This window comes from Manis pentadactyla, chromosome 16 (genome assembly GCF_030020395.1).
Source record: "Manis pentadactyla isolate mManPen7 chromosome 16, mManPen7.hap1, whole genome shotgun sequence".
Taxonomy (NCBI): Eukaryota; Metazoa; Chordata; class Mammalia; order Pholidota; family Manidae; genus Manis; species Manis pentadactyla.
The window spans coordinates 62,241,774-62,258,230 of NC_080034.1; the positions used below are offsets into that span (position 1 = coordinate 62,241,774).

The window sequence follows — 16,457 nt, forward strand, 5'->3', positions numbered from 1 at the left end:
GGAACCTGGCTTTGTGCTGTGGCCAGCTGCTGGGCAGGGATTTGGAATCAGAGGCAGCGCACAGCCAGGCCTTCCTCCTCCCTTATCACCATGGATCCCAGGGACGGGATCTCTTGTCTCTGCCCACCCATCCCTCGCCTCATCTGAGCAGGTTCTTAACACCCAGGCTGCAAGGAGCCTTTAAGGCAGATGATCCAAGGCAAACAAGGAAAATGGCATCGAAACTGCTTTGATTTCTCCCTGGGATTAAAGTCACATGAATAAACAGTCCACAAAGCCTATATTCATAGAAATGCTTAGGATGTGAAATTGGAACCAAAAGGTACCTGTGGACAGCCTGGGACTGTGGGACATGGAGGGGTGGGTGGGGCTCAGGAGGGGAGGCAAAGCTAGGAGGCTGCCTGCTCAGGGATTTGCAAGTAGCTGCATTTGCAAAGTGGCAAGTCAGCCTTGGTAGGCAGGACTTGAGACAGAGCAGGGAACTCATGCGTGGTCAGTCGCAGCAGCTGAGACTGAGGTTACTAGCCACACACAGCACAAGGGACTGGAAAAAAATGAACCACACTCACAAATGAGCTTTCTTGCAGGGCTGGCACTGGGCACATTGGATGCTGCGTCTACTCCAGTACTTGTGGCCGCAGAGATCCCTTCAGCGAGCTGCCTTCTGCTAGGTTGAGTGATTACATTTTTTCTGTAAAGACCAAGCTCTGAAGCAAATATGGCAAAATGTTAAAGCTTACTGGGGGCTACCTAGGACTTGGCTATATTATTTATCTACTTTTCTACATATTTTAAGTATTTTGTAATTAAGAAAAATACATTTAAAATGAAGGAACTGGGTGTTCTGTATTTTATCCTGCAGGAGCTGTTTTAGTCCAACCTGGACTCTCCCTTCTCACCTCCTATGTTAAAATTGTGAACATGGCCAAGATATGGAAGCATCAGTAGACGAATGGAGAAAGAAGATGTGGTAGGTATATACAGTAGAATATTACATACCCATAAAAACAATAAAATCTTGCCATTTGCAATGTGGGTGTACATAGAGGGTATTATGTAAAGTGAAATAAATCAAAGAAAGACAAATGCTGTATGATTTCACTTATATGTGGAATCTAAAAAACAAATGAACAAAACAGACATAGATTCATGAACACACAGAAGAGACTGGTGGTTGCCACAGGGGAAGGGGTTGGCAGATGGGTGAAATGATGAAGGGAATAAAGAGGAACACACTTCTAATTATAAAATAAATTATTCCCATGAATGGAAGTACAACATAGGGAATATGGTCAGTAATATTGTAATATCTTTGTATAATGACAGATGGTAAGTACTTATCATGGTGAGTATTTCGTAATGTTTATAATCGTCAAATCACTATGTTGTACACCTGAAACCATTATGATATTGTATATCAACTATACCTCAATTAAAAAAAAAAAAGATTCTGGGCAGGGCCAGGAATGCTGGATGCAGCCTCCCTCATCTCCCCTGCACCTCGGCAGGGCAACAGCGCCGTCCGGAGTTGGCACACCAGGAGATCCTGGCCCGGGTCACCACAGCCTCACAGCTCAGCTGATTCCAAGGTGCATGGTGAGCAGAGGGAGGCACCACGCAGGCTCCGGTTGCCTCTGAGGCTGGCTGGGAACAGCCAGGATAAATCACCGAGAAGTCAATAGTCATCAACCCTGTTTTGCAAAGAGGGGGGAACGGCAGTACCACAGAGGGAAGATAAATAACCAGGAGGAAAAACCAGAGCTGAAAAGCTCCAGCTGAGATTGAAGGCCTGAGGCTCATGAGCTGTTCTGGGAAGGGCTTGGCTCTCCTCATGAAGAGCCTGTATGATAGTGTTTGTGGGGGCCTCTGTGGAGCCGTGGCCATTTAGTGGCTTCTCTGGGCGGGGTGGCCTACCTCTGAGCAGGCCCGCAGAGAGGCCTGCAGCACCCATCCTTGCCAATTCCCCGCAGGGGCACCTACTTCAGATACTCGGAGGAAGTGGCTGGCAGCTCAGGAACTGGTAAGACTGGTTTCCAGTGCCCACAGCTGTGAGGAGATGCCAGACCTCAGTTAGGAGGAGCATTCGAGGCGGGCAGAAAGCAGAGCTGCTGCTACCAATTTATAAGAAACTAGAAAAATTCTGGAATCTTCAACTCCATTTCTGGCTGTTTCCCCTGGACATTTTACATCCGGGATATGATCCTGTAATGTGGTGACCTCTTTGCTGAACTGTCTGGGAATGAATTGTTGCAACTAAAGTCCAAGTGTCCAGCATGCTCTCAGAGAAGTCCCGTGGGTCTGATTTTACTCTAAAACCACTTGCAGTAAGTCTCAGTAAAAGTTAAGACACAAAACATTTTCAAACTGGTATGTCATGGATTAAAAAAAAGAAGAGTTCTTTTTATAGATGGATTTTATTTTTGTTGTTGAGGTATTTATTTTTTAAGAGAAGACTTGGAGTATAGTCACTACAGCATCAGACACAAGATGTTTTCTTTGAGTTTGGCTGTTTCAGTCCCTTGAAAACCAATGTCATCATTTAGGGTGTCACGGCTTTTAACAGTTGGATCTTCTGTTCTGTCAGGGCACTTGTGAGTTGGTTCTATTTGCTGCTCCAGAATAACAACCTTCCCATATTTTGGAGGAGAGGCAAGTATTCATTAGCCTGGACTATTTATCAGTGGTTGTTGAAGACAAGGAAATGTTTATTTTATAAGAACATTTGTCCCACCTTAATTTGCAAGAAATAAAAAATGTAGCTGCTGTGAAACATGATAGAAAAGTATTCGGTTCTTGTGAAACACATTAATGTTTGTGATAGAATTTCTTCTACATAAAGACATTTAGGCGTATTGTCCAAGTGTCCCATCTTTCCTGTGGTCTCCATAGCACGTTTCTTCAAAGCCCACGGAGGGGAGATGCTGCAGACATGGAGGGGCCCCACACTCACGTGCCCCTCCTCTTAGAGTGCAGATGCTCTGCTGGGCTGCTGCACTATTCCCTCCTTCCTTACCCAGAGGAAAGTCCCCATGGCCCATTTTCTGGGCAGTGCTTTTCCACTCTTTCCTAATCTGTTATTGTGACCTTGAGATGCAGAGAGAAGGCTGTGGCAGGGCGTGCTTCACATGCAGCCGGCACTGCTGGCATCTGTGCCCTGGTACCGCACACCCGTGGCTGTGGCTGCTCGGGTTTCCAAGAGCGCATGTCTGTGCCTGTCATCCTGTACCCAGACTCTTGAGTCAGGGGCTGCAGGGATCTGGAGATCAGAAGGACTCCTGTCAGGCTCCGCAACAGGTGTTGTGTTCCTGGGGGGCTGGGCCAGCAAAGAACGTGCTTGAGGAAGAAGGTCTGTGTGTGTGCACTTTAGAGAAAGGCACAGAGTGAGACAAGGACTGAGGGACAGAGCTAAGGAGGAGATCAAATAGAAGCTGCTTTAGAAGTAGATTACAAGTGTTTTTTCCCTGGGAGTGTACCTGATAGATCTGATAGAAGATTCAGTTATGAAAATGTAGACTCTTCACAAGACATTTTATTGTTCAATGAAGACATCGATGCTGGAGAGACATGCTGGGAAACAGAAGAAAGCCCCTGGCATGTCAGAGAGGAGGTGGGAGGTGTGGGAGGAGATACACAGATGGGGGTGATGCTGGGGGAGGCAGGGCTGTGGGGGAGTTCTGGGTCAGGAGCACCGGGCTCCACACCCTGGGTCCCCTGCTCTCTGCCCTGTTCTCCGCCTTGTCCTTCTCTCCCTCTTTACCCTGTTTGCTCTGGCAGATTCTCCAGCCAAAGTTTCCTTCATCTAATGAAATGAAGGGGAAATCTGATTTGCAACTAATTGGACTTACTGTAGGCCATTAGAGTTAAGCTGACATGAGGGAACTATCAGACTGGGATTTTCAGTGATTTTCATATACTCCTGGGAAGTTCTTCCAGAATTCAAGTGATTATAAATCATGATACTAACTTTTAAATTATAATAATTTTAAATCAGGATATTGGAAATAGCCAGTGCATGCACTACTGTTATATATATACTACCATATCCTGCATATGTATATGGCATATATAAAGTGTGTGGTATGTATATAGATTTATAGATATGGTATACATAGTATATGCTAAATATAATACATAGTATAAATATAGTACATGGTATATATTTAAAGCACAAAGTGTGTGTATATATATTCTCTATAGGTAGTACATGGTATAAATATATAGCATATGTATGTATATTCTCTATATAAAGTATATGGTATGTGTGTGAATACAAGTATATATACACACAGTATATATAGTACAAAGTATGTATATATAGCATATGGTATATATATTCTCTCTATATAGAGTATATATAAAATACATGGTATATATATGAATATAGCATACAGTGTGTATATATACATATATACACACTAAATATATAGTATATATATAGCATATGGTATATGTATAAATATTCTCTATATAGTATATATAGAGCATATGTATATATATTCTCTATACAGTACATGTGTGTGTGTATACACACACACATATATAACATATGGCATATATATTCTCTATATAGCATATACATAGTACATGGTATATATATGTATATAGCATACTGTGTGTGTATATATGTATGTACACTATAGTGTATGGTGTATGTATACATATATATACTCTGTATAATATATGGTGTGTATGTAATATATACATATATAGTATACGATGTGTGATATATATATATATACTTAATAATATGTACACAGGATGTTTTCCTTTTTATTTTCTAAATTACCTAATTGTACTTCCTGTCTGTAGTCTTTTGTGTTTCCTTTGACTGCTTTTGTGAGTAGTTGATTTTATTTTTTGTCTTTAGTTAGTATTTTGTTGGTCTGCTTTCTTTGTTGTGATTTTATTTTCTCTGGTGACATCTATTTAGCCTTAGGAGTGCTTTCATCTAGAGCAGTCCCTTTAAAATATCCTGTAGAGGTAGTTTGTGGGAGGCAAATTCCTTCAACTTTTGCTTGTCTGGGAATTGTTTAATCCCTCCTTCATATTTGAATAATAATTGTGCTGGATACAGTATTCTTGGTTCAAGGCCCTTCTGTTTCATTGCATTAAATATATCATGCCATTCTCTTCTGGCCTGTAAGGTTTCTGTTGAGAAGTCTGATGATAGCCTGATGGGTTTTCCTTTGTTGGTGACCTTTTTTCTCTCTCTGGCTGCCTTTAATACTCTGTCCTTGTCTTTGATCTCTGCCATTTTAATTATTATATGTCTTGGTGTTGTCCTCTTTGGGTCCCTTGTGTTGGGAGATCTGTGGGCTTCCATGGTCTGAGAGACTATTTCCTCCCCCAGTTTGGGGAAGTTTTCAGCAATTATTTCTTCAAAGACACTTTCTATCCCTTTCTCTCTCTCTTCTCCTTCTGGTACCCCTATAATGCAGATATTGTTCCGTTTGGATTGGTCACACAGTTCTCTTAATATTCTTTCATTCCTGGAGATCCTTTTATCTCTCTCTGCATCAGCTTCTCTGTGTTCCTGTTCTCTGATTTCTATTCCATTAACTGCCTCTTGCCCCTCATCCAGTCTGCTCTTAAGTCCTTCCAGAAATTGTTTTATTTCTGTATTCTCCCTCCCAACTTGATCCTTTAGCTCTTGTATATTTCTCTGCAGGTCCATCAGCATGGTTATGACCTTTATTTTGAGTTCTTTTTTAGGAAGATGGGTTAAATCTATCTCCCCAGGCCCTCTCTCAGGGGTTGTCTGGGTAATTCTGGACTGGACCAAATTCTTCTGCCTTTTCATGGAGATAGAATTCTTCATACCTTTTCAGGCAGGTAGTGCGTGTGTCAGCTGGGAGAACAAAGTCCTTTCCTGCTTGCTGGTTGCCTTTGCCCTGCCATTCTCTGCTGCCTGTGTCGGTTACCCGCACACCTGGAGCAGCCTCCAGATTAATCCCCTAAACTGCCATGGGCGGGGTCACCATCAGGGTAGCCCAGACCCCTGTGGGGAGTGGCAGGCACACTGGGTGTGCTCTCCTGCGAGAACGGTGTCCCTTTGCGCCTCGCCCTGGTTTCCTCTGCCTGCGCCAGGCAGCTGTGCGCCATTGGCAGCCTCTGGGTCTGGCCTGGGTGGCTGTGTGCCGGGAGGAGATTCTGGGTGGTTGCTGTGGGCACAGCTGCTCTCCAGCTTTCCGCCTATGTGGGTGGGTGTGGCTGCTCACTGGCTGCTCCGCCACTGCGGGCGCACATGGCTGATCTCCAGCCGCACTCAGCCACTGTGTCAGGGCCGCACCAGCCAGGGGAACAACTGGCAGGCTGCCTATTGCCGTGAGGAGCTTCAGGGGTGCATTGCCACCTAAGGGGCTTGGGCACCTGAAGTTCGTCAGAATTCCCAGCCTGCTGGGTTGAGTGGCTGGGACACTTCCGTCCAGCTGTGAGGCCCCTGTCCCTTTAAGACTTTCAAAAAGCACTCGCTTTTCTTTTGTCCCAGGGGAGCCCACTGCGGGGAGCTGCTCACAGATATTACTTTTCCATTTCCCTAATATCCAGCACACCATGCAGTGTGTGTCTGCGCTCCTGGTGCGGATTACTGGAGCTGGTTGTTTAGCAGTCCTGGGCTTTCACTCCCTCCCCTCTCTGACTCCTTTCCTCCTGCTGGAGAGCTGGGGTGGGGGGAGCGCTCAGGTCCTGCCGGGCCGCAGCTTGTATCTTACCCCCTTCGGGAGGTGCTGAGTTCTCATAGATGTAGATGTAGCCTGGCTGTTGTACTGTATCCACTGGTCTCCCTTTTAGGAATAGTTGTATTTGTTGTATTTTCAAAAATATATATGGTTTTGGGAGGAGATTTCCGCTGCCCTACTCATGCCGCCATCTTGAATGAAGGGCTGTACTTCCTGTCTGTAATCAAACGTTCACAGATGAAGAGGGCTAAAACATGTTTCTGGGCATTCTGATTCCTTCCTCAAAAGGGATTTTCCATCTGCATTGAACTCCCAAGTGTTTTCAACCATCCCTCTTCAACACTTGTAGTGAAGCTTCTGCTGCACCACTTTCCAAATCCTAGACCTCATACTCAAAAGCAGATGTGTTTATTTCACTGACCTATCCATCCTCATTAAACCTTCATTAAATGAATTAAATCATTATTCAACAGACATAGATTGATAACTGGCTTCCTGGAAAGCCCTGCAAATATGGTGCATGTGTGTGTCTGTCATTCAGGAGTTTACCATTCACAAGGTGACACAAACATGCACACACATCCCACTTAAGTGCTTACTTTGATTTTGCAGTTCTTGGGCCACATAAATAATTCCTGAAACAATTTCCCCTCAGGTCAGAGCCAGCCACCTGCTTTCATTACAGCAACTGCCATTTATGTTTCCATTTCTGGTGCCCAGTGGCCCTGAAGAGAGCTGCTAGGAGAAGCGAATGCAGATGCATCGTCCTTATCTGCTCGCAGTGTTCTGCAGAAGCATGGAGAGGGGTTTCTCCAAAGAAGGTGGCCTGCAATGAGGAGAACAGTGCTGTGGGGCCTGGAAGTAGCTCAGGACACAGCATCCCCTAACTTTTCTCCTGAAAAATGCAGTCTCCTCTGCTCTCCCTGAAGCCTTCTGGACCCTTCAAGTGGAATGCACATCTTTAGCAAACCACTGTCTATATTAGCTTTTCCCACCTGTGGCCTGGGCTGAGATCTGCTGTACTGCATGTTCAGGGCTGCATCTTATTCTGTGGGCTGAGGCCAGATGACTGCTCCCATCACCACTCCCAGGCCCATGTGCAGACCCTCTTAAAGTGGGGCACATGGTGATGAGGGATCATGGGGACTGTGTTTGAGAGAGCAGTGACCAGAAGCCAGAGAGCTAGGTCTTGTCTGTGATTGTATCACATCTCTGGGTCCCAGTCTCTTCCTCTGACATGGGAGGCTTGGAGTAGAGCAGGTCCAGGGCCTCGTACTTCTGACCCTTAAGTGGAACATTGCCTTTCTTCTACTCAGGGAAAGTGAGTCTTTCTCCAGGCCCCAGGCAACCACATGTGAACATCCTGGGTGGGCCATCGGGGACAAAGGCTTGTCTGCCCAGATAATCTGTGTAAGAATGTCCTCAGTTCTCAGGGCCCTTGTTTACAACTGCCCAGGAGGATTGTGGTGAAGAAATGCTCTTCACTGAAAAACCAGAAATACTCCCTGTGCCCCTGCTGGGGACAGGCCACACTGTGGGGGACACAGGACACATGGGGCTGGCCCTGTGCTCCAGAGGCCTGCAGCCTAATCCAGATGCTCCTGTCTCATTGCTTCCCTCATTCTAAAGTGATCCCCCAGCTTTGCCTACGCTGATGTCCTGGTTCTCGGGGAAGCATCAGGCCAACAAGAGATGCTTCTGGGCTTTCCGGTCGTTAGCCTTTCTGTGATAGACTTCCTGTATTACTGTGGTCATGGGCCATCAGTCCACGTGAAAGACACCCTTCCTTCTCTTCCTCACTGTGTTCCAATGGTGTCTGCAAGGCTCACCATCAAAGAGGCCTTACTTGGTCTTTCTGTTTGCAACTTGCACAGTAGCTCTGCCTACACTTTCCCTTTAACAACACACAACTTTTTGCAGCCTGCCTCCCACCTGTGGCCATTCATCTGCAATCCCAAGTTTATGGGTGTTGAGCTATATCTCTACTCATTTTTACCAGCCTATATATATATATATATATATATATATATATATATATACATACACAATTTTTTTTTCCCTTTCTTACCCAGTGCTAGGAACCCAACCAGGAGAAGGAAACAGAACTTATATACGTGTGAGGAAAGGGATCACAGATTACAAGCCTTGATAGAGCAAATGCACTGCTCAGCTAACTCAGGTGCTCGTGGTGAATTTTTCCCCCTGTAGATGGATATGATTTGAGAGAAAAGGTATTGTCTACAAGACAGACAAAGTTTATGAAGGTCACCAACTAGCTCCATGGGAAATCTGATAGATTTACAGTCTTATCTTGGAGATAGCTAAGCCGATTGGCACTCCACCATTCCCTTTTTTCGCTGAGCCCTGACCATCTCTCTGGTTTTCCAGGACTCCTAATGCTACAAAAGCGTGTCCCAAGCACTGTGCCATTAGTCAACCTAGGCTGCAAATCTACTGTCAGTGTCCATTTCTGCCTCATCTATTTTACCCAAATATCTATGTCCTGCTACTATATTGCATTGATCCTGATACACATCTCTTATTTTAACATTTCTGAGACTGGAATACACTTAGGATCTGCAATGTATCACAACTTGGTAGGGTTTCTTTCTTCTTTAACAGTGCATCAAATAATGGTAGGACTGATAGTATTTTAGATTTGCTGGAATAGTGCTAGTGGGAGACTTGAGAGATCCTGAACCAGCGATAGTGGTTTTATTAACCTTCCCAACTAAGGGGAGGACATAGGCCTCCTAGTAAAACAAGGTTCGTCTTTTATCATTTCAGGAATCTCCAGTGCTGTCTACACTACACCAAACCTACCTGACTGTGCTGGCGGCTGTGGCTTCAGCCCTTTTGCCGCCTACTTGGTATCCTTTTCCTTCCTGGATTTACACTCCGCTAGGGCTGTCTGTCCCGTGGATCATGGCGTCACTCTGAGGCTCCGTTCTCCTCTGTCTCTTGGCTGTGTGCTACGCAATCTGTGGACACCCTCATGCTCACGGACACCCAGCTGAGCCTCCAGACCCCGGCGGAGCAGGGACTGAGCCTGCCCACCTGCTGGGGAGAGGAATTCTGAAGGAGAACTCAGACTGTGCTCTTGCTTTTTGCACATTTTCGGGCACACAGTAGGGACTTCATTAATGTTTATGCAATAAGTCCATGAAACAGATTCACTGTTTCTATCTACATGTGGCATTGAAGTGCAGCACATCTATTTCTTGCATATTTTTTCCTTTTTTCCGTGATAAGAAGCAGCTGAGCACCAGAGCCATCCCTTAGCAGGGCAAGGTCAGCTGGGCTCCACGGCTGTTTGCTTTTCATTTGGATGTGGTAGTTTTATCTTTTTTTTCCTGCCTCTTCGGCTGTGATGGGATACGGTTGGCTTCGTCGGGGTGGGGCGGGCTGAGGTGGGGCATGCATGTCTTATCTCTCTCCTTCTGCACAGTCTCATACCTGGCCTAGCCTTGAAATTTCCTGTTTATCTGGGGCAGGTCCAAGTTTGTGGCTGGGGCCAGGTAGGGCTCGGCAGGCATTTGCTTCCCAGCTCAGTCTAGATGTCTGTGTCTATCAAATGTGGGGGCTTCAGCCCTGGGACCGAACTCTTGTAAAGGTGTGGCTCTTAACCTGCTGAACTCACTAAGGGCAGTAGATGTACTAGGATAACTGAGCTTCCCTGTGCACTGACTTCTTTCTTGCCACACTGGAGCAAAGGATCATTAAGGACACAAGGAACCCAGAAACTTCTCCCTCCTGACTCCCTAACATGCCAAGAAGCAGGACAGCCCACGCGGTCAGCTCTCATATAAGGGACTGGTTTGTTCACAGTGATTATGGATTTTTTTTTCATGACTATTCCCTTTTCCCCAGATTTTGGTGTACTAGTCCCGATTTCTTCTAGAAAGCAGGTCTAGTGTACTTGCTGCTGATGGGTTTGTTTTCTCTAGTTATGGGCCATGGTGGGAGCTCAGAAGGTAAGGTCCCTAAGACAGTCACGACGGGGATCTGTTCTTCAGCTGCATGCTCTGTGGATTCAGGCGAGCTGATTTTTAAACATTCAGAAATTTTGCTAGATGGTCTGCCATACATGGTAGAAGTATTTTTACCAGAGAAATCAGCAAATGGACATCAGGGCCTTTCCCCCTGTCCCTTGCTGAACCAGTTAACCAGCACACCACTGACGCCCACTGAATGGAGCAGCCTGGGATGTTATGGGTGATAATTTCACTTCCTTTTTTAAGCTGTGAATTTTGTCAAGGAACAGGTATTCACAGTGCGACAAGGAGAAAGGCATACAGTTAGAGTATAAAATAGTCCAATAATAATAAATGGTGAAAACCACAGCAGCCGTGGCCCTGAGCTATAAATGCCCAGGCGCTGTAGGGTGATCTCTGTACAGGGCTCACACTCCCCTTCCACATGTGCCCACCCCCTCTGCTCTGAGCCATCAGCTAAGAACCTGTCCCTCCATCTTCTCCAGTGATTTGCTCTTGGCTGCAGGAGGCCTGCCTGGTCACTCCTTTCCCCCACAGGACACAAAAATCACCTGCTTGCCTCAAGCTGTGTTAATGTTTAAGCCATTAGCATCCTTCAGTTTTTCCTAATTAAAGGGCAATCAGGCAAATACTTGAGTATAAAATAAAACCATTAATATTACAGTGAAACCAGAGATTATGGATTCTTTTCTTTCACTTTCCTTTGTGGAGCAAACCCTGAAAGCACTCATTTCAGAAAAGTTTCTCAAAGCCCAAAGGAGGAAATCCTCACACACAAACCCACCCCACTGCTCCTACTCAGTGCAAAGGAGTTGGGAGGAAGAAACAAGAGCTCCTCACACCTTCTTACTGTTATTATCAGCAGCCCTTTATCTAGTTTAAATTTATTGCTCTGGCCTGACTCAGAGTGAGCAGCTCCCTGGGGAAGATCATGTGGTGCGTAAGCCCCTGAGGAGATGATGTCAACTCAGGACTGAAGAGCTGGAGAACCAGACATGCAAAGCCTTGGAGGAGATGCCAGGTTCCCCCATCATGCGGGAGGAATTGAAGGCAGGCCAGGTGAGAGCCCCAGGGGACGTAAGGGGGCAGGTGGGTTATAGTGGAGGAACTGGAGCCATCTGGTCCCCCATGCAGCTCTGTGGACCCTTGTCAGGGTGAGGAGTTCAGATTTTTTCTAAGGCTAAAAACCCCCATCCATCTAAGTGACCCTCTGGAGGACCTTCAGACATCCTGACTCACAATTTTTTTTCATAAGAGTGACTAAAATTGGTGTTTCCTAACTTATATGAAAAATGGATCAAACAGCACAAAACCCCACTTGCTTTTCCTCCCCTGTAAACTGCATATAATATCTAAATGATTTCAAGGTTTGTGCATGTTGTAACAACCCAGTAAATCATTGTGCTGAAGTAAATATGACAAGATTGACTTCTTTCAGACCCACTCATCCTTGCCTTTCACAGGCACACCCCTGAAACTGACAGTGAACCTGAAATCTCAGCATTCAAAGTTCACACAGGTGTCAGGTCTATCTGAAGGGAAGCCCTGGGTGTCAAGGCCATGGGGGAGCCAAGAGCATCCCACCATCACACGGGGCTGTTCTTCCCACTGGCCAAAAGCAAAATGGGAAACAGTCAGTTTTGTTTACTTCCAAGGCTCCCAGTTTCCAGAAATAGATTTAGAGTCTCCAAAAAGGGTTGGCTTTTATCTACATGAGCTGATAGGAGAATGTCTTATGGAACTGTACTCTTTGATTCAGTGAGTGATTGCTATTCAAGTCAGTTTTAGATAATTTTTTTCCTATTCATTTTATCCTCTTTTCCATCAGAATTACTTATCAAGTGCCTCCCATGTGCTCAGTCTGTTTTTTTTGAAGGGGAGACAGATGTGAAACAACCTTTCCTAGGGCCGAGCACGTTTGGACTGGTGAATGTTAATTAGTGTGTTGATAAAGGTATCTGCAGCTCCTAGGAGTGTGTGTCTCATGCTTCAGGGGGGATTTCGGATGGAGGGGCATCAGATGTGAGATCATTCTGGCTTGCCAGAGCAAAGAGTCCTTATGAGAGCTCGAGGGAGTGGAGGCTTCAGAGACTAGGTCCCCAAGAAGCTTGGATATCGTTTCCATGAGTTTCACTGTAGTTGGGAAGTTCTGAGAGCTGTAAAAGAATTCTCCATAAGAGAATGACACAACACACTTACACTTGGAAAATACGGCTCTGGCAGTGATCAGAGGAAAGGGATGAAGGTTCACTTGCCATTGCTCCAATAAATTACGCCAAAGCACAGTGGCTTAGAACAACAGCATACTTTCCTTTGGGTCAGGATTTCAGGGGCTGCTTAGCTGAGGGGTTCTGGCCCGGGGTCTCCTGTGAGGTTGCTGTTGAGATACCGGCTGAGGCTACAAGGACTGAAGGCCAAGGTGGGTAACTTTCATGGCTTCCCAGTTGGCCCTTGTCATTGACAGGTCACCACTTTTCTCTTTATGTCAACTTTGCCACAGGTTACTTGGGTGTCCTTGTGACATGGCTCCTGTTTGTCCCAGAATAGGTGATCCAGGGGAGTGAGGTGAAAGTGGCTGTTTTTGAAAAATTGGGGCATATGTAAAAATATGCACTATTATGCAAAAGTACATATTTTATCACCCCCGCCCCCACCCCTGCAATTGTGTTGAAACCTTAACTCCCAGTGTTATGGTATTTGGAGATGGGAAATCTGGAAAGTAACCAAGGTTAATTGAGGTCATGAGGGAGGGTCCTAACCTGGCAGGGTTGTTGCCTTTATTAAAAAAAGGAAGAGACCAGAGCCCTTCCTCTCCCTGCCGAGTGAGGATGCAGTGAGAAGGCAGCTGTCTCCAAGACAAGGAGAGCTTCCACCATACACCACATCTGCTGCCATTGCCTTGATCTTGGATTTCCCAGCCTCCAGAGCTCCGAGAAATGAATGTTTGTTGTTTAAACCACCCAGTGGTTTTTTTGCTATGCCCGGGCTGATGAAGACGGTGGCAGTACCATCGTGGCCTGACCTCACACCATCACTTCAGTCACATTCTGTTTGCCAGGAGAAAGTCACTAAGTCCAGCCCACATTCAAAGGTAAAGGAATTAGATTCCACCTTTTAAAGGAAGGCAGGTCAAAGAACTTGTGGACCTAATTCTATATCCCCTTGTGATGGTTTTAAAATAAGAGGTTATTTTGTGACCCAGGTGAGAAAGGAAAGAGGGCATAGGTTGAGAGGTATTAAGTTAGTAGAGTCAACAGGATTTGGAAACTGATTGCAATTAGACTGAGCTGGGACAGTCAAAAGAGGAAGAGGAATAGAGTCAGGACATGCTAAATATGAGATGCCTTTGGGATTCTGAAATGGATGTTTCAAATAGGCAATTGCACACATGGGTCTGTGGTGTTAATCTGGGGGTTGTAAGCATGAAAACTATGGGCACAGATGAAGTCACCTAGGCATAGGGCATAAAATAAGGGGAGTAAGTGGCGAGTGCAGAGCTCTGGGGAGCTCCTTCATTTGGGATTTGTGTAAAGGAGGATGATCTGACAAAAGAGCCTGGGAATGGGCCAGACAGAAAGGGGGAGAAAATCCAAAACTGTGGCCTTCAGGGAGCCAAGAGGAGAGAGTAGGTTTCTGTAGGAACATAACTGAAAGTCTGCTGAGATGGCTGGATCTGGTGATAGGGAGGCAAGGAGGACCTTGGCCAAAATGTTTTAACGGAGTAAGCAAAAGTCAGATTGGATCGGGTTGAGGAGTAAAGGAAAGAAAGTTGACATGAACTGTGTTGTCAGCTCTTCCAAGAAGGTTGGCTGTAGTAGAAGATGGCAGTAAAGGGAGGTTTTAAAAACTTGTTTAATACTTTGGGGAGGGCTTCAGAGGAGAGGGAGGATTGAGGAGGGAGAAAGAGGAGCACAGAAACTGAGTGAGTGAGTAAGATCCCCAAGCAGGCGCCTGCCTTGGCCTTTTGGTGGGGTACACATTCTCCTTTCTCATAGAAAAGAAGATGGGATTGAATGCCCATGATGGGCATCTGTAGATTTTGAGGATTCCCTTGGAAGCCTTCTGTCTTCCTTACAAAGTGTAAGTCTAGGCTAGTGCTACTCAACTTGAGTCACATATTAGAATCATCTGGGGAAGGGATCTTTTACGCCCAGGTTCACCTCAGACTCATTACATCATCATCTATGGTTTGGAACCTAGGCAGCAGTATCTTTTAAAGTCCCCCATATGAGACCAGAATATAGCCCAGAGGAGGAGGGTCACTGCTGTTGAACTGGAAGGAGATGGGAGTAGAGATGAGTGGTCATGGGATTAAACTGTGGGAGATGTCACTTACCAGTGCTGCCAGGCAACCTGAGGTCCTTTTGAGGTAGGTGATCATGTGTGTGGATAAAATGAGAGTTCCTGTGGCCAGGATTCTCACCTGGCCCTGGTTGACTAGCTCACTGCACACCTGTGGGCATTACATGGCTCTTGACTCTATATAGTTAAAGAGCTCAGCCCAGTGCTCTGGGCACAACACGGTGGCAGGGCTGCAAGGCTGCAGGAGAGCAGAGCAGAGGCTGGGGTGGTGGCAGTGCCGAGGACAGAGGCCCAGAGGACGGCTGTGCAGGATGACTGTGCAGAGAGGCCCACAGGATGGCTGTGTGGACAGAGGGGCCCAGAGGATGGCTGTGCAGGCAGAGGGGCCCAGAGGCAGAGACTGGCTTGCTGCATACAGACTTGCTCTGAGTGAACAGGATTCTAGTGACTGACCTGCCACCTGGAAATAAAGTTGGATATAACCCTTTCACCCCAAGAACATTTTGCTGTCATTTTCTTTGGTCACACTGAATCCATAGAGAACTTGCCTGGGGCTGAAACCCATTGGCAAGACAGTGTGCTTCCTGTGGTGACTGTCCACTTAGCTATGTGGTTATCTCCCACCCAGCTAGCTGGTTGGCCTTGGGCTTGAGGACAGCAGGTAGTATAAAACCTTAACTTCTGTGCCTCCATTTCATCATCTGAAAAATGGACATAATAGTACCTGCTTTATAGGACTGAGAGAGAATTAAGTGAGCTAATGGACATAAATGCCTAGAATACCTCATAGCACATAGTAAGTAAGTGTTCAAAGAAGGGTCACTATTAGCATTAGCAAATAACCAGCTTGACTAGAATTTAGGATGTGAATGGGAGGGTAGTGAGAGCTCTAAAAGCATCCAGGAATGCCTCATTTTATTTCACCCTACAGATATTGCGTTTTTTACAAATTGAAGGTCTGTGGCAACCATGCATCGGCTAGTCTACGGGCACCATTTTTCCAATAGCATTTGCTCACTTTGTGTCTCTGTCTCGTATTTTGGTAATTCTCAGAGCATTTCAAACTTTTTCATTATTATTATATTTTTTGTGGGGACCTGTGATCAGTGATCTTTGATGTTACTATTGTCATTGTTTTGGGGCCCAATGAACTTAATCAATAAATGTGTGTGTTCTGATGGCTCCACCAACTGGCCATCCCTCTGTCTCTCTCCCTTTCCTTGGGCCTCCCTATCCCCTGTTACAGCAATACTGAAACTAGCCCAGTTAATAACCCAAATAGCCCCTAAGTGTTCAAGTGGAAGAAAGAGTCCTAAGTCTCTTGCTTTAAATCAAAAGCTAGAAATAATCAAGCTTAGTGAGGAAGGCGTGTTGAAAGTTGAGAAGGGTTGAAAGCTAGTCCTTCTGCACCAGGCAGTTAGCCAAGCTGTGAATGCAAACGTAGAGCTCTTGAAGGAAATTAGAAGTACCGCTCCAGCGAACA

The 16,457-nt window shown here is 45.7% G+C and overlaps 1 long non-coding RNA gene across 1 annotated transcript; it reads left to right on the forward strand.

Moving 5' to 3' along the window:
- Positions 1-549: 549 nt before the first annotated feature.
- On the forward strand, positions 550-9,552 carry LOC130681317 (uncharacterized). The gene is made up of 3 exons (XR_008994366.1): positions 550-671; positions 863-967; positions 9,465-9,552. It is a non-coding gene; the product is annotated as an uncharacterized LOC130681317 (long non-coding RNA).
- The last annotated feature ends 6,905 nt before the right edge of the window (positions 9,553-16,457 follow it).